Source organism: Copadichromis virginalis, linkage group LG14 (genome assembly GCF_057382275.1).
Source record: "Copadichromis virginalis isolate Kocher_CV1m ecotype Utaka linkage group LG14, C_Virginalis_male_GT1.1, whole genome shotgun sequence".
Classification (NCBI taxonomy): Eukaryota; Metazoa; Chordata; class Actinopteri; order Cichliformes; family Cichlidae; genus Copadichromis; species Copadichromis virginalis.
In genome coordinates, this window is record NC_140631.1 from 30611518 (window position 1) to 30634348 (window position 22831).

At 38.7% G+C, this 22831-nt stretch overlaps 1 protein-coding gene across 1 annotated transcript in view; it reads right to left on the reverse strand.

Moving 5' to 3' along the window:
• lrfn1 (leucine rich repeat and fibronectin type III domain containing 1) overlaps window positions 1–22831 on the reverse strand; it is a 141424-nt gene that overhangs the window by 46790 nt on the left and 71803 nt on the right. The window lies entirely within an intron of this gene.

Below are 22831 nucleotides of genomic sequence, written 5' to 3' on the forward strand. Positions count from 1 at the left end.
GTTGGAAGGAAAACCTTTCCCATCTGCAACAACCTTCTTCTCCAATTTCTTTGTTGCCACGGTGACGAGTCCTGCCCTAGGTGGTGATGACACTACTGCCTTTCTGAAAAGGTCAGAATATTTAACATGCACTTACTCATGCGACCGCAAGAGGTGGTCCGTGTTGTCTATGGACATTTTATGGCCTTTCAAAAATCAACCTCTATTGTCCTACAGTGTCATTTTTATTTTCTATTATAGCAAGACTGATGTGTTAAGTTGTGTTATCAATCATGTGATTCATAGGAGAGGTTACAGCTGCTGGCAAAAAATAAACAATTGCCAGGTATCCACTTACAGAATAACTTTTTATTTATTGAGTCTTTTTAGAAATGGGAAGTAGGTTGTGGCACACAGAAAAGAAAATCCCCACAGCTGTATGTCTTGCTGCTTGAAATATACTCAATTTGTAAGTAAAGCTACAACAACTGATTATGAAATCATGACATGGATTCATTTCTTGTTCGTTTTATTCTTCTTGTTCATTGATTTCAGTTGATAGATTTATAAAGTGTGACTGTACTGAGTCATTTCTCTTAGGCCTAGCTGCATAAGAGATAAATACTAAAGGCGCACTGACATCTCAGATCAAAACTACAGCCACACAGGATGTAAAACAGTAATACTTAGACCACATACAGATCTTATAATTGTGTTGAAAGGCTGTCCGTGAGATAATTTTGGCTGCAGAAACAGGAGAGAACCCTCGGGAAGGATTGGACAAGTGATGGAGATACTAGCCAAAACTTGTAAAACGTCGTAGTAGGTCATCGCTTGCTAAACATCAAACATCCTCATATGATATTAATCCAAAGAAAGTGGCAAATGATTAATCATTAAAGCTAAAGAATACAGCAAGCCAACCTAAATAATGAACCTTTGTATTTTGGTGTGGCTCCATTTTTATAGTGAAAGCCATTTTCAGCTACATGCAGCGCAATAATAACGTCCATTTCTGACCTTGTATTATAAAAAAATAATTGATCCTGTGGGAGACAAAATCTTTGCTGTACCTTTAACTGCATCACATAGTTATCATCAGGGCTGTCTAACACGCAAACACAAAAATGCTGAGATTTGTTCTCATTTTGTTTATGTACAATGTTAAAGGGGACTCCACTGACTTGGTTTTGGCTACAGGGCGCCATTTATAGAAATCATCAGAGTTCTTCACGTTTATGTCTATAAGGAGATGAGATCAATATAAATAGCATGAAAGACTCTCTTCAAACAGGTCTTCTCAAAGTAAAATCAACACTTTATTCTAAAATTTTCAGTGTTGTGTTTTAGACTAGCACTTTTTCTGTGAATATTCTAATGCCTAGTATCAAGTCATTCACCCGAGCCCAATGCAGTGAGGAAAAACCAGCTCATGATTGAAGGATGATGCAAAATCCTTGTGTGATTGTCCAAAAAGCAGCAGCAGTCTCATGCCATTAGCATGCAGTGTCATTTCAGCAGTAGTGACACTTTGATCATTTTGTGCAGCCATAATAAGAAAGGACAGGTCTGATATACTAAATGAAGGTTTTACAACTACCTCTGGCCCATTGAGCTTTTACCTGAGAATGCAAATTGGCTTCATGAAAACCAAGTGATTTCATGGTTCACTGACTGCTACATAAGCATATGGTCTGCGGTCTCCAGGAAAATGTATTATAGAGAAAGAGGGGAATTACGTTAATCTGTAACTGTTCATTTTGTAATCATGCAGTTATAGTTCATGTACTTGTGCATCCACACTGCATGGTCACAATTTCCCATTTTATAGTCTTTGGGGTCACTGAAAAAAGGGGGAAATTCATGCCACTTTTTCCCCACACAGCCACACCGTGCCATCAGTATTTACAGTTTGTGGAAAAGGCGAGGTTTTCTGCTCACAAATTCAAGCATGAAGATTACAACGGCTTAGCACGACAAGTATTAGCATATCCTGTTACATACAAGGCTCTAAGCGGGGTTACGAGAAAGTAATGGAGCCGCCTGTAGAAGGTGGAAATTTTGTACATATTAGTGCATAAGAAACGTGCATTAGAAACACTGGCATCTGTGGAGCATAATCCCTCTGCAGAGATTGATCATTCTGAAGGATTCAGAGTCAGGAGATTTGATGACTGAAGTAGAAAAGAAGAGATTTGATTCTTTTTAATATCCTCTCTCCTCCAATAAAGTGGGAGGGCAAAAGCATGTTACAGAGCCCTAAGTATGAATGTAATTTGCTAAACGAATGTGACAACCTGTCTGTAAACAAGAGCTGGGACTAACTATGAATCATACTACCGCACCAGATTTTTTTTTTCCTTATTTACCATCTGCAAATAATGTCAGAGTTGTGCCCAAGCGCTGTCAGAGCTGTCACTTTGTCAGGTTGTGGAGGTGGTGGTGCAGCAGTCACCAACAAAACAGGTAAAAAAAAAACAAGTGCTCTTCATTTCCTTCCCCTCACAAAAACATCCCAATTCTCTCTGCGGGGCTGGTAAACACTTGGACGTCTGTAATTTGTGTTTCATTCTTGAATTCATTTCTTACTGTAACAGGATTTGTCTGTCAAGACAAATGTCAGGATGAAGAGACTAAATAGGCGAGGAGATATTTGATAAGATCATTTCCAATATGTCAAAGGAAGGGAAATTATCTGATTTCCTCGGCTGGCTCTCATTTCACTGCTGCTGAATCACAAAAATTCAGTTATTTCATTTGTCTTATTGGTTATCTGACAATGCAAATTAAATTAACCAAGGAGCACAAGAAGAATACTGTGCAGGCTTATATTAGGAGCAGAGGTTCAGTTGTGCTGCTGCTAAACATTTCCCTGTGTGGCACATTCATAGCCTTCTGCTTTTATTAGCAGTGATTTTCCTGCGTGTCCTTGTTCTGTTTGACGCCTACAACCTGACACTGAGTTACAGGAGCCAAAGAGAAAGCTTAAAACTTACCTTTAGAAAAACATTATATAGTCAGAGCTAACGCAGCCAAATTCACATGGGCATGCAATCTTTAATCCACAATGTCATGTAATATTAAATATAAATTTTGTTTTTAGCAATATGAACCGAATTAGTTGAGCCGATCAATGTCAGTTTGCCGGTTCAGCAATTCGTCCAGTACTCTGAGTCCACGCTGCATCTCAACCAGTATTAAATTGACTGAAGTCAAGATTAAAGCCTTAAAATTTCAAGTACATCTCTCACAGGATAAATTTAAAAAACTATTCTGTTAATTTGTGGGCAGCACAGTGGCACGGTGGTTAGCACTGTTGCCTCACAGCAAGAAGGTCCTGAGTTCAATTCCACCATCAGGCCGGGGTCTTTTTGTGTGGAGTTTGCATGTTCTCCCCATGTTTACGTGGGCTCCTTCCGGGTACTCCGGCTTCCTCCCACCGTCCAAAGACATGCAGCTTGTGGGGATAGGTTAATTGGATAATCCAAATTGCCACTAGGTGTGAATGTGAGTGTGAATGGTTGTTTGTCCCTATGTGTTAGCCCTGCGACAGACTGGCGACCTGTCCAGGGTGTACCCTGCCTCTCGCCCTATGACAGCTGGGATAGGCTCCAGCGCCCCCCGCGACCCTGAAAAGGATAAGCGGAAGCGAATGGATGGATGGATTCTGTTAATTTCTGAAACGCATATAGTTTCCATCACCTGTAGCTAAACTCTGTGATCGATGTTAATTACTGGATGTTACTAGGCTCACCTTTTCTTGTTAAAACAGTAAAGCCTCACGGGTATGCTCTACTGCTCTTGTAGTGCTACAAAATCTGCAGCCCAGATAGGTCTACTGATGTTTCTTTAAAAAACCAATGACTTACTTAATACTATTTTACTTCACACAAGGTTAGAAGGAGCTTCATCTCTTTTAACAGGGTTCATATTCAAGTTAATGTAGGTTATTTATCAAGAAAACTCCATTCTGAGTAAATAAAATCCTGCCTGGCGTGCTGCGTCTCTTTCAAATCTAGGAGCACGTACTCCTGATGAATTAGTGACACAGAACTTAAAATAAACTACTTTTTGGAAGATCTACAAAGTCTCCCCCGGCTCCTTAAAACAATTACTGAGCCTAGATACTGCCAGCTTCAAAACATCAACTTTTAATCATATCTGAAGGTATGTACTCAAAGTGAAATACCCATGGCACCCCACTCCCTTCCACAATCTTGAACTACACAATCAAAGGAAGGGATTGCACCAAAATAGAGTTTAACTGCAGTACAACTTTCATGTACTTCACTGTAAGCTTAAATTTTAAACCATTTATCAACGGTATTTACTGAGGGGGGGGGGAAATGCATTTTAAGGGCAACAGTCTTTTAAAAATAACTCATTTAACCTCTCAAACATGAAAGGAACTCGGAATTTCTCATCCTTCAAAACAAGACAACCGTCTCATCTCTACATCTCTAATTTGAACCGAACTGAAATGAGTCAAAATGAATTACCACTGCATTTAAGATCATGGATTTTCATTCTGTGCTTTAAATATTTAAACAAGAAACAGTACTTAATTTTTGCGTGTGAAAGTAAAAAAGTAAATGTTAAAGGCTATTTTAAAGAAAAGATCTTTGAAAAATACATTCAGTGTGAATGTCAGCAGCCCCGTCAACATGCTGCATGATATTCTGGGGCTGCTTTGCTTTTGTTTCTGTGCACTTGGGCACATTTATTTCTGTATGTATTATTGATATGCTCGAAAGATAATGTTACAACAAAGTCTTCAGGATCCATCCAGCTCAGATGGATAGCTGTTTTTTTTAGGATTCTCAGTGGCTCCTCTTGGTGCATTTTGACAGCTGTAAACATATGTATACCACTGGCATAGCTGGGCCAGCCATCTATAATGGATATGGAGCCATGCGGCATGGAACAAGTCATTTCTAGTATGATACTGGGACTCCATAAAATGTTAAAACGGCCTCTCCAAATATGCTCGGCAATTCCATGAACTACATGAAAATGTCAATCGCTCTTCGCCTGGCTTTCACAGATTGCACAATGCAGTGAGAAACGAAATATCTTCCTTAAACATATGTCACTTTGGACATCATGCAATCAGTCAGTATTTAATAGCCTGGACTAAGTCCTCTTCAAAACTTTGAAACTTGCAGCGCACCACTGATCACAATACACCGGATTTTATATATCTTACGAAAATGGCCGTTTCCACAAGCTGCTGCTTTCTGTGAATAATAATAACCAGGGAAGTTTATACTGGGTTTTGAGATGCTTTCTATTAGGTGCCCTGGTTTCAGTTTGCTTTTGACTGCTCCGTTTGAGTCCTTTTTTGATCTCACTGAGGCGGTTGACACCACAGGCCAGGCCATCCCGCTTGAAAGCCTCGAAAAGGTGTTTATGTTGAAGTTACTGCCCTTCAAACAGATCAGACCATGACATGCTGATAGATTATTCCCTGCTGCTGATCTCAACTGTATATCTCCTGCTTGGCGTTTCCCATGGATTGAATTAAACCCTTTTTTATCATTTCCCATTAATCAGTAATCAGTAAGTTTTTGCAATATGGCACTGACTATAATTATGTTATTTAGAGGAAATCGTCCATCAGTATATAATAAAAGCCAATACTGAATCCACTCAAACATAATTACTCAATTAAACTGTTGCAAATGAAGAAATGTGAAATAACTCTAACCCCTGACAATAGCTCCTATTTTTCAAGCCAAACTGATTTTGCATTGTACTTGGTACTATACTGCAAGGAACACTGCACGGTGATAATACTGCACAATATATAATATTTGCACATCATCTGCAAACGGGATATCCATCTCCCCAGGTGAAACATCCACTACAAATGTCCATATCCAGTCTGGGCTAAATTCTCTGTCAAATCATATCTGCAGATTCATTTACATGATTGGCTTGCAGTGAGCAAACTTTCAGCGAGTCAGTGATAATAATGAATATGAGATTGCTTAATTCCACCCACTTAGCTTTCTCATTCAACTTAAGCAAAAACAACCAAAAAGCCCTCAAAACCTGTGACTTGGAAGTTCAGGTGTGTCCATCAGAATCTAGTTGTTTTTTCTTACCTAAATCTTTTTTACATTTTGATGTCAAAGAGAAAAACTTTCCTGTCTTGCTTCCTCCGATATAACATTCTTAATAAACTGTCGCCTTCTCCAACCCTATAAAAATGATCCTGGCTTTAATTCCATCTCATTTCCACTTATTTGACTTTTATCTCCAGCATGAAATCTGCAGTCATGCTAAAAGCCAGAATCTTATTAGAAATAATTTGGTGTTTTTATAGTAGAACTTCTTCAGTTTTTCAACTAATTTGTGACTTTTTGCTCTATTGTCTGACAATGAAACTTTGTATGAGACTTTATGTGGGAGAAATTAACCTCTGCAACACATTTTTTTTCCATCCTGGTTATCTGTAAATACTTCTCACTTATCTTGACTTGCTTTGACCTCATTTGAAATTATTTCTGCCTTTTTTACTTTTGCATATTAAGTTTTACGGTCTCTGACTACTTAATTGACTTAACTTAATTCCCATTATGATTTTTAGTATTAATTATACGGTGTTAGGGTTGTGATCCAAAGCACTGACGTGCAAACAATGACACTGTAAACAACTATTTGTTGTGTTCATTACTGCTTTTCCCCCATTCACTATAGTGAAGAAATGCAAAGCATGATTTCACATAGCCTGTGCAGATATCTTTTTGTTTATTTGGTGTAATTGTCAAATCTGAAATGCTAAAATAAAGGAGATTTTTTTCTACTGCTTAGCCAAACTATTCTGTTCTTTTTTGTAAGTGGACTCATTTATTTATATGTTAAACTTTTTTCTTGAATTATATCACCTGCTCACATTACATGCACATCACATGCTCAAACCTTCATATACTGTGGTGCAAAGATGGAAAATTGGACATCCCCCTGTTTCTTCAGCGGTGTGCAAAAATCTTTAGCTATTCCTCATTTTTATAGATTTTGCTAAGAAAATGGGAAATGCATCCAGTGAGAGATGGTCCAGACATACATGGACATATAGTAAAGCAAAAACAGAGTTTGCACAACTTTAATGAGCTTGAAAGTCAATATTTGGACAATTTTGGACACAGACTGACAAAGGCAAGCGTTCTTGTAATTTCTTTAAGCAGTCTTCAGGAATAGTTCTCCAGGATTTCAAAGCTCTTGTTTGGACTTTTGCTGCTTTTTGTTCTATTCTCTGTCAAGATTATCCCACACTGCTTTAATAATGTTGAGGTCCGGGCTCTGGGATAGTCAATCCATGACTGATAGTGTTCCATTGTGTGTTTTTCTATCCAAGTATGCTTTTACTCCACTGGCAGTGTGTTTGGGAAAATGAAGCCATTGCCCATCTGAAGAAAACTAGACCCAAACCACGACACAGCATCCACACTGTCTGTAGAAACTCTCTCCAGACCTTCTCCAGGCAAGATGTCAATGATTTGAACCAAAAATGTAAAAATTTCGATTCATCATTCGTTAAGAGCTGTTGCCACTGATCTTCAGCCTTTTCTTCCTGCTTTCCTTGAACTACATGAATCAACTGAAGGACAAGAGCTATCTCTTACTTCTGTGTCAGGTGTTTGCTTGCTTTTTTATTTCCCATTTCTTAAGGACATGACTTTCAGATACTGTTCAGATACTGTCCTCTACTTGTGTGATTTCCTATATATTTTATCTTTTAAGGACACACTGCACAACATGCCAAAATAGGCCAAGTTTTCATATAGCGCCATAAGCATCACCTTGTTGGTGCACTTGGTGTTAGTGGATTTAATGATTCACATGTCAGTGTTAAGTGGTTTAAGAAACAAACAAATAAACCAAACCAAAAACCCAATTCCTCTAAAAATATAAGAAAGTCTGGCTCCCTGCAAGTAAAATGTAGAGGTGTAGCTCAAGACTTGTACTTGGAAATGGAAGAAATGAAAAAGTAAAAACAGAAGGCGGAATAGAGAATACATTTTCTATTCATATAACAAACACCTTTGTAATTATGTAGACACTTATAAATTGAACATCCTCTTATTTTGAAACTTTATAATTAGAAATATATACACAGGACTCTAAATCTGGCATTTATGAATATCTGATGCCTTATGAGAGCATAAGTATATTAAAGTGGACCTTTTTCCCCTCATTTTCAGACCCTTTTTCATTATTCTACTCTTGCAGACGATCATTTCATGATTCACACTTCCTTATATAGCTCATACTGGGTCAGGATGCTTCTTTAGATTTGAACAAGTTGTTTTACCTCCTTTCACTTTAAGGCCACCTTCCTTCAACCCAACTTTCTTCAGACTGGGTGCCCTTCACAAACATAAACTTTAAATAAAAGGTGAGCGGCTCTTGCCTCACTGGAATTATGTGCATATACACTGACCTCATTAATTGAATCACTGGCCATGTTTAAATGAATGTCTAAGTGCATAGAAATGACAGAAAATCTAAAAGGTATAGTAAATCCACTTTAATTACACTTTTTTTTCATATCTTACTACTCGCAGACGCAACTATATAATACTAGGCTGACAGAGAGGTCTACACATAGATGAGAATGGCAAAGGCTAGCAATCATCCCCCTCCACTGGGACAAAGTCAGAAAGTAATCGTCATCATCACGAGTAAAATATGTGCATGGTGCAGTGAAGCATCTTGTACCTGCAGGTCACCTGCTATAATAGTTTTCAGGGTTTTCAGGGCTAATTGAAGTTAACATTTCTGATACTGGTGAAGCTTTAACACTCAAGTTTGCTGTGCATCTCTGACGAAAGGTCAGCTCACTTCAATTTATTTGCCAAAAGGAGAAGGCATGGAGCAACAAGCAGAGACTAAGAATATAATCTGAGCTCCACCCTGATGCTGAAACCTGGTTCTGCTCTGTAAGCAGCTTCACAATAAGCATGGGCAGCAGCGCGTGACTAATGATCAACGACAGTGACTAGGAAACTACAATCATTACATAGAGACAAGTTTTGTGGACAAATATTTGGTTAGCACCGACAATGCTTATTGGGGTCATTTCAATTTCATCGTATTTCCAAAACACCTTTGGGTATTAATATGAAACCAATTCTCTTGCGGTGGTGGTGGAGATGGTGGATCTTGAAGAAATTCAGGGCGACCATTTCTCATTTTGGATTCAAGAGAAAGAAAATTGCAGCCAGCCAGAATCAAAGTGGGAAAAGTGGTTAAAGGATTATTGATCAATTTATTTGGGCGAACATCTCCGTTTAAAGAGAGTGGACTTCACCTCAGTCTGTGTCTTTAAGTCCCCAGATGACTGCATGCGCTCAGTGAACTATTAAATCGACAACCAACATTTAAAAAAAACTGCTGGCCAGAACGCAGCCTGCCTTTTCAGCGGTATATACACTTGTAATTCTCTAGTGTAGATGCGAGCAACTAAATGACAAATACTGCGGCATATTATGTCTGAAGCAGAAGGGCCATAGTGTTTGTTTCATTACAGATGCAATTTTTCAGACTCCGAGCTGCTATTATGTTGTAATTCTGGTAAAAATTCATGAATTCAAATGAGGACTATTTTGTATTTAAAATCAAATTTATCACCCAGTATGCATGGCACTTCAGAGATTTATTGCCTTTAGACCATACACACAGCAATTTTAAGCTTTGTAATCCATAGACGATTTGGTTTATGATTTAATTTAAGTTTGAACTAAAGCTGTAATCCCACGGATTTCTTTCATGGTTGATTTTGCTTGCGCTATGTATTGAGATGCAAATGCACATTAATAAAACAGCAAAACTGATAAGGCAGAAAACTGACCGATTAAGGAAATATGGAGCCCCTAAAACCCTGGCATAAGGTAACGTAACAGGTTTTTTTTTCTTTCACACAAGTTGTTACCTCGTGCAAACAGCTTGTTTATCACGTGCGTGCATGTTATTTATCTTTTCCATCTCTTCCTATGTATTTTATAATTTACTATGGAATCACGTGTCTCAGAAAGGGATATAAAAATCCAGACACTGAGACTAAAATTGCACCATGCTGCACTTTCATTGTTCCAGTTCTGCGATACCCACGTGGAGCTGTCAAAGATGTAATGCTTAAAGACTGTTTAAGAGGCATGTAAACAGGAAATACATATTATTTTTAGTCATGATCCAATGATCTTGTTGTCACATTATTTTTGTATTCATCAATGCTAAAGATGAATTACATAGTATCTTTAAATGTAATACACCGTGTACTCGACTGTCATTTTGGAGAACTGTTACACAGCTAGTCTCTAATAACATCAGATGCATACAGCAACATAGAAAAAATTCATCTAATCAAGTTTTATTTTCCTCTCCGAATGTCAAACTACTAAATCACTTGCTTCATAGACGGCAGGACTATATGAAGGACCATGTAGTCTACAGCCTGCACAACCAATTATTCCAGCTAGTGGAATAATTGGTTGTGACATCAAAGGTTTCATTGTATTATATTTCCCAGGTGAAACTATGAGTTGATAAGGTGATAAACTGAGTTATTTCTATATAGTGGCCCTATAGAGGTTTTTGATAAAGTCTTGCGGTTACTTGTGGGACTTTGTGGTCTCCTTATACGCAGAAATTTTTGGGGTTATAATGAGCACTGAGGGATTTTTTTTAATTTTTAAAATAACAAAAATATCTGTAAGATTTTGTCATGTGACACATGAACAATTTTCAGCTTTGAATTTTGGTCTTAGTTTAGATCTAACTCTAAATGGTTTTATAACTTTGTGTGAATGTGTGTGTGAATGGGTGGATGACTGGATATGTAAAGCGCTTTGGGGTCCTTAGGGACTAGTAAAGCGCTATATAAATACAGGCCATTTACCATTTACCATAACTTTGGTCTCCACTGGCCATTGTTATGCCATTTTGTTGAATATTTAATTCAGCAAGATTTAGCCTAGACTTCTGATGCTGTGCCTGGAATCATCTGGGAGTTACAGCTTCCAACACTCCTATTGGGACTACTTTGGCCTTTCCCTTCCAGATCTTGTCCAGTTGTTCATGCAGTCCCTAATATTTTTCAGTTTTCTCTTGCTCCTTCTTTCTAATGTTGCTGCACATTCTGCTCCTTGTAAAGCACCATTATGTCTGGTTGGTTGGCCAGCAGTTGCTCGTCTGTCCCATTGGACCTTATCCCCATTATTCTGAAATGCCTTCAAAGATGTCCCATTGGGAATTCTAATCCATATGAGGCACAGATATTTGCGTATACTGTTCTAGCCACTTGTCCATGCCTTTTTATGTACACAGTCCCAGCTTGCAGCTTACATCCTGCTACTATGTGCTGTACTGCCTTGGGGGCACCTTTGGACAGTCTTCAGCCTGGGTCCTGTCAGGTGAGAAAGAGACTACTCACTCTATGCTGTTGTATAGGGCCTAGTCTTGTGCTGCCATGTCTGTAACCAGGTCCACGTCAGATGTTGGGGAACCAGAAAGACAGTCTCCAGTATGAAAGCGTGCGTTTTGCTGATAGGTCCATCCACCCATTAACATCTCCCAATGCAAACTGTCACTCTATTATAACATCACCTCAATCTCTCCCATTCCTCCCATTATAATTACTACAGTCTCAAGAGGAATTTGTAGCTTGAACGTAAACATATGTCTATTGAGTCACTTGCTGAAATGAGTGATGCCGTCTTTCTTCAGGAGAAGACAGCCTGGATGGATTACATGCATGCATTGTTTTCCTGTGAATCATTTGTGCGTGTGAAGACAATCTGTATTCAGCATGGGGAATAGCAGCCTCTACTATTACTATTAAAAATTACTATACAGGGAGTAATTATTGTATAGAAGGAGAATAAATGACTACTACTGGAGGGGGGGGGGGATGGAGTGTGATTAGAGCAGGGCGATATGGCCAAAAATATTTATCACGATATATATTTGAAAATTTGCGATAACGATATAACTGACGATATAATGGATGCGAGACAAAATACAAACTCCACAACATTACTAGCGCAAAAAGACAACCTTCCATTTATTTTCACTTAAACAAGAAGCTGGTTTTTATGTACATTAAAGCTTTATAAAAATGCAACAGTGCAAATGCAAATTCCTTGCTGAAAGTTTAACCAAAAGGCATTTCCAGTACAAATGGGCTGACATATCCTGAGCATAACCATGTATAATATCCACTGAAGTTAAAAAGAGGTGCTTTGCAACATTAAACTGCAGTGTGCAGTACGTATGTTTCGGACCATAAGGTGCACGGGATTATAAGGCACATTAAGCGAAACAAAGCAGTCAGATAAATCAAACTTTATTAAACTCATTCTTCTTGCTTCCTCCACTCCTGTACCATTGATTCATTAATGTTGAATTATCTGGCAGCTGCTCTATTCCCATGTTGTTGCAGTATATTAATGACTAACCTCGTATTGTGGATGGATTATCTCAGTTGTTCTCCTGACTGAAGTTTGGTCCGTTTACAGCATCCTGCCATGCGATTGCATTTGTCTCTAACCATGAGGAACCTTCCCCTTAACTTTTATAAGTGGAAAAGTGTTAGTGTTCGTCCTCCAGCTTCACTGTTTATGTTATGCTAACATAGCTGTGTCGCTAGCGATCACCTAGCACATCATTATATACCAGCTAGCCCAACTTCAGTAACCCTACAAACGTCACTGCTGTTTAGTTTCCTGTCTTCATTTATGTTGGAAGTGATAGCAGAGCTGTACGTTTGATTTTTTTTTCAGAAATCTCTCAGTCAGAACATGCAATATCATGCTTAGGTAACTAGCGAGACTAGCGAGCTAACTTCCGCTAGCTTCCTGCTAACTTCTAACTCCGTTAAATGTAATAACTTTTGTTTTCATGGATGCCTGGAAGTTAAACTTTATAGTTACACCTGGTAAAGCAGCAATGCTGATTGTTTTATTAGAGATGAGAGAATTTAGACAGGTTTTAACTCTCAGTGATGCTGCAGTGTTGTTTGACCTGAGTTTAGGACCCAGATTACTCCCAGATTTAAGAGCATCTTAGTCCGACAAATACGACAATAACAACGGCCGCTTGCATGTTCTGCAAAAAAATGTGCTTTGTTGTGTATCTGACGGACAAACACCAATCCAGTTCCACATCACTGAAGTTACACCATTTTTACAAACCAATTCTGGTTCATCTGTTTCACTCAACAATCGGCCATGTGCGTATGAAAACAAAGGCACTGCGCATGCGCGTTTTACTCCCATTCTATCGCGATATTTCATTTTCCTATCATTGCCTAACATTATACCGGTATTACCGTGAACGGTATAATATGGCCCAGCCCTAAGTGTGATTACACATTTTACCTAAAGTATCAAAGTATGTCATAAGTGTCACAAAGTCTGCAGGATAGCCTCCGTTTTTTGGGCCAGAACTGATTGTGTGATAGGCCATTTTCCAGTGTTGTGAACATACATCTGCAGAAAGTGAGAGAGCCCTCAAACAGTGCAGACAGCTAGTCGTGGAGATGTGAGCGTTAAGACCCAAAGAAATGCTTCACAGAGAGAGCATTCAACCATCCTCCCTTTTCCTGGCAGTCACTACAGCAAACCTCACATCAGCATGAATGAAGGAACGGTAGTGAAGAAAAATGACATGCTGAGCTTTCTGGAAGGAGATGTCCTTCATGGGCTACAATACAGCAAATAGTGTTATTATCTATGACCACTGCATTCTGTTATTCCTCTCTCACCCCCTTTCCTTTCTGCTAACACTGTGACGAATAAGGAGCCATACTTCACCTTGTTATTTACATGTAGCTGCAATAATCCTGCATGCTCCTTCCCCTTCACATTCATTTTGATATTCTACAATATTTACGATTAGGGGCTTAGCAGCGTGTACACAGTGCAGGCAGAGAGTAATGAATAAATTAAGCATTAGAGCGAAGGAACAGATCTACTCAGAGGTCACATGTATTTTGCTGCCATTTTAAAACAGGCAGATCGCTGAGGAGCACGGAGGAAGAATACGTCCAGTCAGTTGCAGGTGAGCGGCTGTAAATGGGCGGCCGTCAAGGGAGCGCCTGAATAATTTATAGCTCCTCTTGTGCTGCACAAACAGAGGCGGCTTATTTCAAACAAAGAGAACACGATGTCTGTTATGAATTTCTGTTATGCTTTGTTTCGCCCTGTCAGGTTTGTACACTGCATTTTCATCTGCATCTGATTTCCTTTCATTCGATCTATCAAACTGTTGACATGCGCTTGTAATCGATGCAGCTGCACATGCTTCCTAAGCAAAAAAAAGCTCGGTCAGGGTTTGGGTCGGAGAGCAAGAAAGCCGCATGTCAGGGTGCTTTTAATCTTTGATCCAATCTATCTCTCATTTTCCTGCAGCCTGAGACGTCAGTCTCCAGAGATGCCAGGTCTCACTAACACTATTCTACCGTTAAACATGGCGCTCTCGTAAGAAATCATACTGATTGCCATTTCTTACCAACTCCACCAGCATAGTTTAACACATTTATTAACTCTTCTGCATTCTCTGGCAAATCCTAAAAAATAAAGTCAAACAATTGAGATATTTGCACAATGAAAGAAAAGTTCAAAATAATTTCTTTTTCCCACATCTTGTACTGAGTTTACCAAAATATTGTGTTTCTCTGTGGCTTTGATCCCCCAATCCAAATTCTCTTAATGGCAACAATCTCAAGTTACTATCTGAGTTATTCTTGTTAGACAGTAAAGAGACAGATTGAAAGTAAGAAATAGGATTTATAAACAGCATTATACAAACAACAGCCTGCAAGCTAAAACTGCTTTTCTGTGTTGCTGCTATAATTATTGTTGTTGTTGTGACTGTAGTGCCACTCACAAACAGCTATAATTCCTAAGTGCTTTGTGATGTCAAGTCTTGACTCACTGGATGTGTGCGCGCGCGTGCGTGTGTGTATAATTTCTTTAGTTGTTGTTTTTAGCTTCAGCTGTGCCTTCCTTTCAATGCTTTGACATTGTTTTGGCTTCTTGCTGCATTTGTGCTTGCTGCTTTCAAGGAAGAGCATCAGCCTGCATAGACTGCAAGCGATGATAATGTCACTGGCAGCAACTTATCCATTTACGTTACATTGATTTCAATTTTAAAGAAATAGATCAGACCTGTTATGCAGATTTGCCTTCTGCGTTTGAAGGCGAGCTTTGCTTTCCTCCCATCCTTTCCATTCTGCAACTCCAAACAAACCCAAGTCTCCCTTGTCGCATGCATAAGGCTCTGCCATTATAGGGCATATCCCTCAACAGAAGGTACCCTCAATCTGTATTCCCGGTTTGTCCTTTACTGTTGAATTTTGTGACAAACGGTTTGGATTGTTTTGTATAATTTGCAAAAACAACTGACAGATCACTTTTGCAAGGATGGGAAAGGTCAGCAGAAATAATAAACATCTCTTTAATTGATTTGCTAATTAGTTGCCAATTAAAGTGACCACATTCCTAATCATGTAAAACACTCTGTGGCCAATAAATACTTACTCAGCATCTGCTCTAGTTTTCCTGCTGCAACCTGCTGCTTCTTTTGAGCCTATTTTTAAAGGGAACATTTTAAAGGGGGCATGTAGTGTGTATTTCTAGGTCTACAATTTTATTCTGGGGCTCTAATGGCATATTTTTGCATGATTTACAGTTCATAAACGCCGGATTTGTATTATGTCTGTCTCTTTATTGAGCCCTTCAGGTCAGTTTCTATCTGAAAAATTATGTTTAAGGTCCCGTCTCTTAAATCCTACCTCTCCATGAGCCCACTCTGTTCTGACTGGCAGGCTAAGAGAGGATGGCAATGGAAAGTTCACAAGACAAACAATAGTAGCTGGATTTTCTTTTCTTTTTTTAAATACTCTCTGCTCTGAGAGTACATATTGTCACACACAGCTGCACAGACTAGCAAAGCCTGCAGCAGAAACAACCAATGCCACCAGGAATACAATTATCATTTGAATATAAAGTGTGTCAGTGATTATGTTTTTTAGCCTTGATGACCTAACTGCATGATTTCTTTTAAAACAATTTAAACACACCGCCTTATTAGCCTTGCCAGTATCGGGTTAGATCTCTTTTTGCCTTCAGAACTGCCTGAAGTCTGTGTGGCAAAGATTCAACAAGGTGAAGGAAGCACTCCTCGGAGAATTTGGTCCATATTGACATGATAGCATCATGCAGTTGATGCATATTTGTTGGCTTTACATCCAGAATGCAAATCTCCCTTTCAACCACATCCCATAAGCGCTCTATTGGACTCATCAGAGGCCATCTGAGTATCTTTTGTGAAGAAAATATTCCCCACACCATTACACCACCAACAACAACCTGAACTGGCAATATAAGGCACGATGGATCCATGCTTTCGTATTGCTTATAGTAAATTCTGGCGTACTACCTGAAGGTTGCAGCAGAATTCAAGACTCAATGAACCAAGCCATTTCAATCGCCTTTCTTCTCCATTCTGATGCTCAGTTTGTCTCATGCTCTGCATGCTTAAACGCTGACATGTAACCGGGTTATTGGATATTTGTATTAATGAGCATTTGAACAGATGTACCTAATAAAATTGAAATGACTGGTAGCAAACTAAACATTTTGTTTGTTTGTTTTGTTTGTTTTATGAAGATGGATTTGTGATATAGTCAGTGCCTTGTTACCACATGTTTATATCTTACTGCCATCTGAAGTCTTACATTTGCAGAGAGTTTCCTACAATTTAGGCCACGGAAACTTCCACTATAAATTGATATTAATTACATAAATAGACATAATAATAATAACTAATAACTTTAATAACTAGAAATCTCAATTTTTTTTAATTGACATCTAGAGAAAAACAGTTATTACATCATTATTAAGTGTGTCCTTCCGATTACTTATATCACTAGTAGTTCAAAGTGTTTCACAGGTAGTAGAACTTACCAGAAATCTTCTCTGGATTTAGGTTACCTCAGTGTCTTTTGTATCTTTTGTATAATCTCAGACTGCATGTTGCTGACATCAGGGCACTGTGGGAGCTGTACCATCTGCTACAGGACTCCTTGTTCTTCTTGTCGCTAAAGATAGCTCTTTATGACTTTGTTTGGTTCTGTGTTTTGGGTCTTTGTCATTTTACACAATGGATCTGGGATGTTGAGAAGTCTCCTTGATGGCTGTTTCATGATGAATAAGAGACTAAACAGCTCAAGTGCCTCAAATTTTTTGCACAATAGAGTAAAAAGATAATTACTGTCGTAGCTCCCTTTGCACTACAAAGCACGCTACACTGTATGTTTCACTGAAAACTGTTTAAACGATCAAGTCTAAACTATCAATAGGCCCCGATATTCCATTCTCAGTCTCTTTTCGCAGTGTGCTCAGGCATCTGTAAGCCAGTGCCTGTTCTCACACATGAGAGTTAACATGTTGTCAGAAAGGTTTCTATATTTAGAGGCACCTCCCTGAGAGGTTGGCTAACTAAAGTTGAGAAAACACACACTTCAGTTGGGAGAGAATCAGCTAGGGCGAGCTCTCAAGTCACAGAACTCTGTTGGAAGTTTTAAGTCAGATATTCACTTGTCACATTAAAACAATCAGACTCGGGCTGTGAGTAGCTGCTGATCCTCTGATAATACAGGCACGCAAGACAGTGACTTGTGTTTGGAAAATAAATATATAGAGCTAGCCTATAAATACTTGATATAGTCACGCAATAAATACAGGGAGTGCAGAATTATTAGGCAAGTTGTATTTTTGAGGAATAATTTTATTATTGAACAACAACCATGTTCTCAATGAACCCAAAACACTCATTAATATCAAAGCTGAATGTTGTTGGAAGTAGTTTTTAGTTTGTTTTTAGTTTTAGCTATTTTAGGGGGATATCTGTGTGTGCAGGTGACTATTACTGTGCATAATTATTAGGCAACTTAACAAAAAACAAATATATACCCATTTTAATTACTTATTTTTACCAGTGAAACCAATATAACATCTCCACATTCACAAATATACATTTCTGACATTCAAAAACAAAACAAAAACAAATCAGCGACCAATATAGCCACCTTTCTCTGCAAGGACACTCAAAAGCCTGCCATCCATGGATTCTGTCAGTGTTTTGATCTGTTCACCATCAACATTGCGTGCAGCAGCAACCACAGCCTCCCACACACTGTTCAGAGAGGTGTACTGTTTTCCCTCCTTGTAAATCTCACATTTGATGATGGACCACAGGTTCTCAATGGGGTTCAGATCAGGTGAACAAGGAGGCCATGTCATTAGTTTTTCTTCTTTTATACCCCTTCTTGCCAGCCACGCTGTGGAGTACTTGGACGCCTGTGATGGAGCATTGTACTGCATGAAAATCATGTTTTTCTTGAAGGATGCAGACTTCTTCCTGTACCACTGCTTGAAGAAGGTGTCTTCCAGAAACTGGCAGTAGGACTGGGAGTTGAGCTTGACTCCATCCTCAACCCGAAAAGGCCCCACAAGCTCATCTTTGATGATACCAGCCCAAACCAGTACTCCACCTCCACCTTGCTGGCGTCTGAGTCGGACTGGAGCTCTCTGCCCTTTACCAATCCAGCCACGGGCCCATCCATCTGGCCCATCAAGACTCACTCTCATTTCATCAGTCCATAAAACCTTAGAAAAACCAGTCTTGAGATATTTCTTGGCCCAGTCTTGACGTTTCAGCTTGTGTGTCTTGTTCAGTGGTGGTCGTCTTTCAGCCTTTCTTACCTTGGCCATGTCTCTGAGTATTGCACACCTTGTGCTTTTGGGCACTCCAGTGATGTTGCAGCTCTGAAATATGGCCAAACTGGTGGCAAGTGGCATCTTGGCAGCTGCACGCTTGACTTTTCTCAGTTCATGGGCAGTTATTTTGCGCCTTGGTTTTTCCACACGCTTCTTGCGACCCTGTTGACTATTTTGAATGAAACGCTTGATTGTTCGATGATCACGCTTCAGAAGCTTTGCAATTTTGAGACTGCTGCATCCCTCTGCAAGATATCTCACTATTTTTGACTTTTCTGAGCCTGTCAAGTCCTTCTTTTGACCCATTTTGCCAAAGGAAAGGAAGTTGCCTAATAATTATGCACACCTGATATAGGGTGTTGATGTCATTAGACCACACCCCTTCTCATTACAGAGATGCACATCACCTAATATGCTTAATTGGTAGTAGGCTTTCGAGCCTATACAGCTTGGAGTAAGACAACATGCATGAAGAGGATGATGTGGACAAAATACTCATTTGCCTAATAATTCTGCACTCCCTGTACTGAATATATTGAAAATATAAAAAAGTGACACCAAATTAGCCCAGCTATAAACTTTATGTAGTCTTTTTATATTTGAAATGAAAAGAGAGACTTCTCTGTAGCTTGAATCAAAGATCCAGGAGGATTACATCCCATTTGTGGCTTGTCTTTGGGATCAGACATCAATTTGCTTCTGTGTATGATAGCAAGTCTTGCTACACCGCATATGTGGGCAGGGAATGAGAGGAATGTTTGCTCACCTCTCCATCATAATCTGTTGTTCATCAAAGAGATCTATTTTCTGCCCTCTTTGTACCTTTTCACCGGACGGCAAACTCTGACAAAGTGCCTGGGTCTGTGCTTTCTAATGATGATATATGAGAGTTATCCTGAGGATGTTGTCAGATCAGGGACTGTGCTGTGGGTGTAAACCTACGGGGTGAGATGAGGTAAAAAAAAAAAAAAAAAGTCTTTCTTCTGTGATTCAAAAAGATTATCTGGTGATGAAGTGCTACTCTTGAGAACCTTGAGGTTCTTTAACTCTGTTAAATAGACCTTAACGTTGACTATTATTAACCCCATTTTCTAATGTGTTTATCTATAAGTGAAACTATCACGACTATCACGGATCTAAGCTGTTCAATGAGATACTTGCTCCTTCAAGGGTCTTGATTCACAGATGGCAATATATATATATATATATATACCTTTCTGTGATAAGATGAATATGTGTTGTAATGCTGTTTAGAAAAATTGCCAGAACCTGGGTTTTTGGTGGATTTTCAAATATCTATGTGGTTGCAGAAATGAGGATTAGTTTACAAATCTTTAAATACACACACTCCTTAAAATGGATCCCACTGCGTGTGAAATCTCGCTGTTGTTCAGCTTGTGCTGCTTTGACACAGTGCATTTTACAACAGCCATTTCTCAAACTGACACAGAATAAAGAAGGGTCGCGGCCTCCTTCTGTTTAATTATAGCAACTTGAGAAAAGCAGCAGAAGCCATCGAAACAGCTATTTGCAAGGAGGGAGCCCAATTTCAAAATGAGGCAGAAATCTATAATTTGGTGCATTGATATTTGGCATGTTGAATGTGTTCTCATTTTGCAAAGCACTAGACTCATGGCAGCTGGTTTAGCTTTTTTTTCTGCTGTATGCTAACATGAGAAAAACACAAAAGTTTTTCTTTGGAAAGTTGCTAGGTTTTTACTCTGTTTAATCCAGTTCTTCTACCTGATTATTGTCAAAGGAATGGCTTTTGTTTGTTAAGCCACTTTACACTGGCCTATGAATCATTCAACCTTAAAAAAAAACACCTAACTCAAGGGATGAACCATTGTTGTGTCTCCACACAATAAAACTTAGGAGAGAACTAGTTTTAAATTGTGTCTTTAGATAATTTACTAGATTGTTACTAGCAGCCCGTCACTAAATATGTTCTCTTTAGAAGACTTTGTGAAAAATAAAACCACAGTCTGATTGAATTTATTTTTAAAGCCATCATGGTGTTTCCCAAAAAAACCTTTACCTGAAAACTTGGGATATCTTGGCATGGTCTGCAGTGTGTCCTTAGAAAAAAAAAAACTAAGGAAACTGGTGAAATGAAGGAAAAAGGAGGAAGTGACAGGACTGAAAAATGGACCACAGCAGATGAATAGTATCTGAAAGTCATGTTCTTACAAAATACAAAACAAATCCAAAAAATGCCTGATTCAGGACTTAAAAGATACTGCATATCTGGTCCTTCATTCATCTAGTATTCACTGTATTCTTGTCAGAAATGGTTTCAGTGGAGGGGTGGCTGCAAAGAAGCCATTTTTAAGAAAGAGAAACAGGGACAAAAGGTTGAGGTTTGCCAAGAACTAGACTGAAAATCAGTGGTAACAGGATTTATTGAGTGATGAATCAATTTTGTAAATTTTTGGCTCAAATTGTCACCAGCATATATGAAGGATGTCAGTAGAGAAGCGCAACAGGGTACAACCATCTGTAATACACTGAAGACTCTGTCATGGTTTGGGGATTTGTCAAAACTGATGGAATTAGGAGCATAGAGAAGTGCAGTCAGAGCCACCATGTAATACCATCTGGAAAATTTTTGAGCACCAGCTTTATTTTTTAATATGACCATAAATCAAACACACTGCCAGTGCAGTAAAATCATACCTGGAAAGACAAATACTTAATGGATTGCTATCAGCAATGGATTGGCCTCCCCAGAGCCCAGATCTCAATATTATTGAAGCAGTGTGTGACCATCTTGATGGAGAATGGAACAAAAAGGCAGCCAACATCCAAAGAACAGCTTTGAATGTCCTTCAAGAAGTCCGGAGAACTATTCCTGAAGACTTCTTAGAGAAATTACAAGAAAACTTGCCTAAGGGAGATCAGGCTGTGTTGAGGAATAAAGGTGATCATACATTAGAGTTCTCTATTTTTTAAATTTGAATAAATCATTACACCTATTTCCCATTTTCCAAGGAAAATAGAGAGAAATGAGGAGTGGATGAAGACTTTTGCACACTACATACCAAAACGTCTACATTGTTGATTTTAGTCCATCATCTATAAATACCTTGCTTAGGGCAGATTAATTAAATAAAGCACTTTGGAAATTATTTTATTCTTAATAGAAAACTCTGCGAATTTTTATAACCTGAGGTAATGCTTATGAAGCTTTTGTCAACTTAAGGGAAGGAGAACTGTTAAATAAGCATTTTACCAGCATCCCAAAGTATCAGCACTAATTAAAGTGCACAATGATTATTTATTTACACGCTTATTTCGTTTTCTGCAAACTTACATTTACAACTAATGTGTTCTTCACCAATAGTGCCCTTAAACTGTCAGCAAGCAGCTCAGTATCAGTGATTGCAGCATGCACAGATAAACTTGATTTGTTTTAACTGTTGACTTGGCAAATCTGACGGATTTGATTCGCAATCTTCACTTCACTCTTGAAACACAAGTTTTTTTTCTTTTCTTTTTTCTTTAAGTAAACACAAAAAAACATTACATCTGGTTTTCAACTTTTTCAGAAATAATGGCTTTCAAAACTATCATTATCCTCCATAGTTTGACTTGCTTTACCGTGCTTCTTGAAAGATTTGAGAAAAGAAGGAGAGTGCTGCTGATGTTTGTAATTTTCTTTTTTAAATTTCTAAAAGAAACAAAAATACAACTAGACAAATCACACACATTTGCACTAACAATGACATATAGACCAATCAGACACAACATTATGATCACTGACAGGTGAAATGAATAACACTGATTATCCCTTCTTCATAGCACATGTGATTAGGGAACAAGTATCTCCAAAGCTGCAGCTCTTGTGGGGTGTTCCTGGTCTGCAGTGGTCAGTATCTATCAAAAGCGGTCCAAAGAAGCAACAGTGGTGAACCAACGCTAGGGTTATGGGTGGCCATGTTGTCCGAGCCAACAGGCTTTAATTGTTTCCATTGCTGAAAAAGTTAATGCTGGCTCTGATAGAAAGGTGTTAGAATTAGGGCTGCCACAAACGATTATTTTGATAGTCGACTAGTCACCAATTA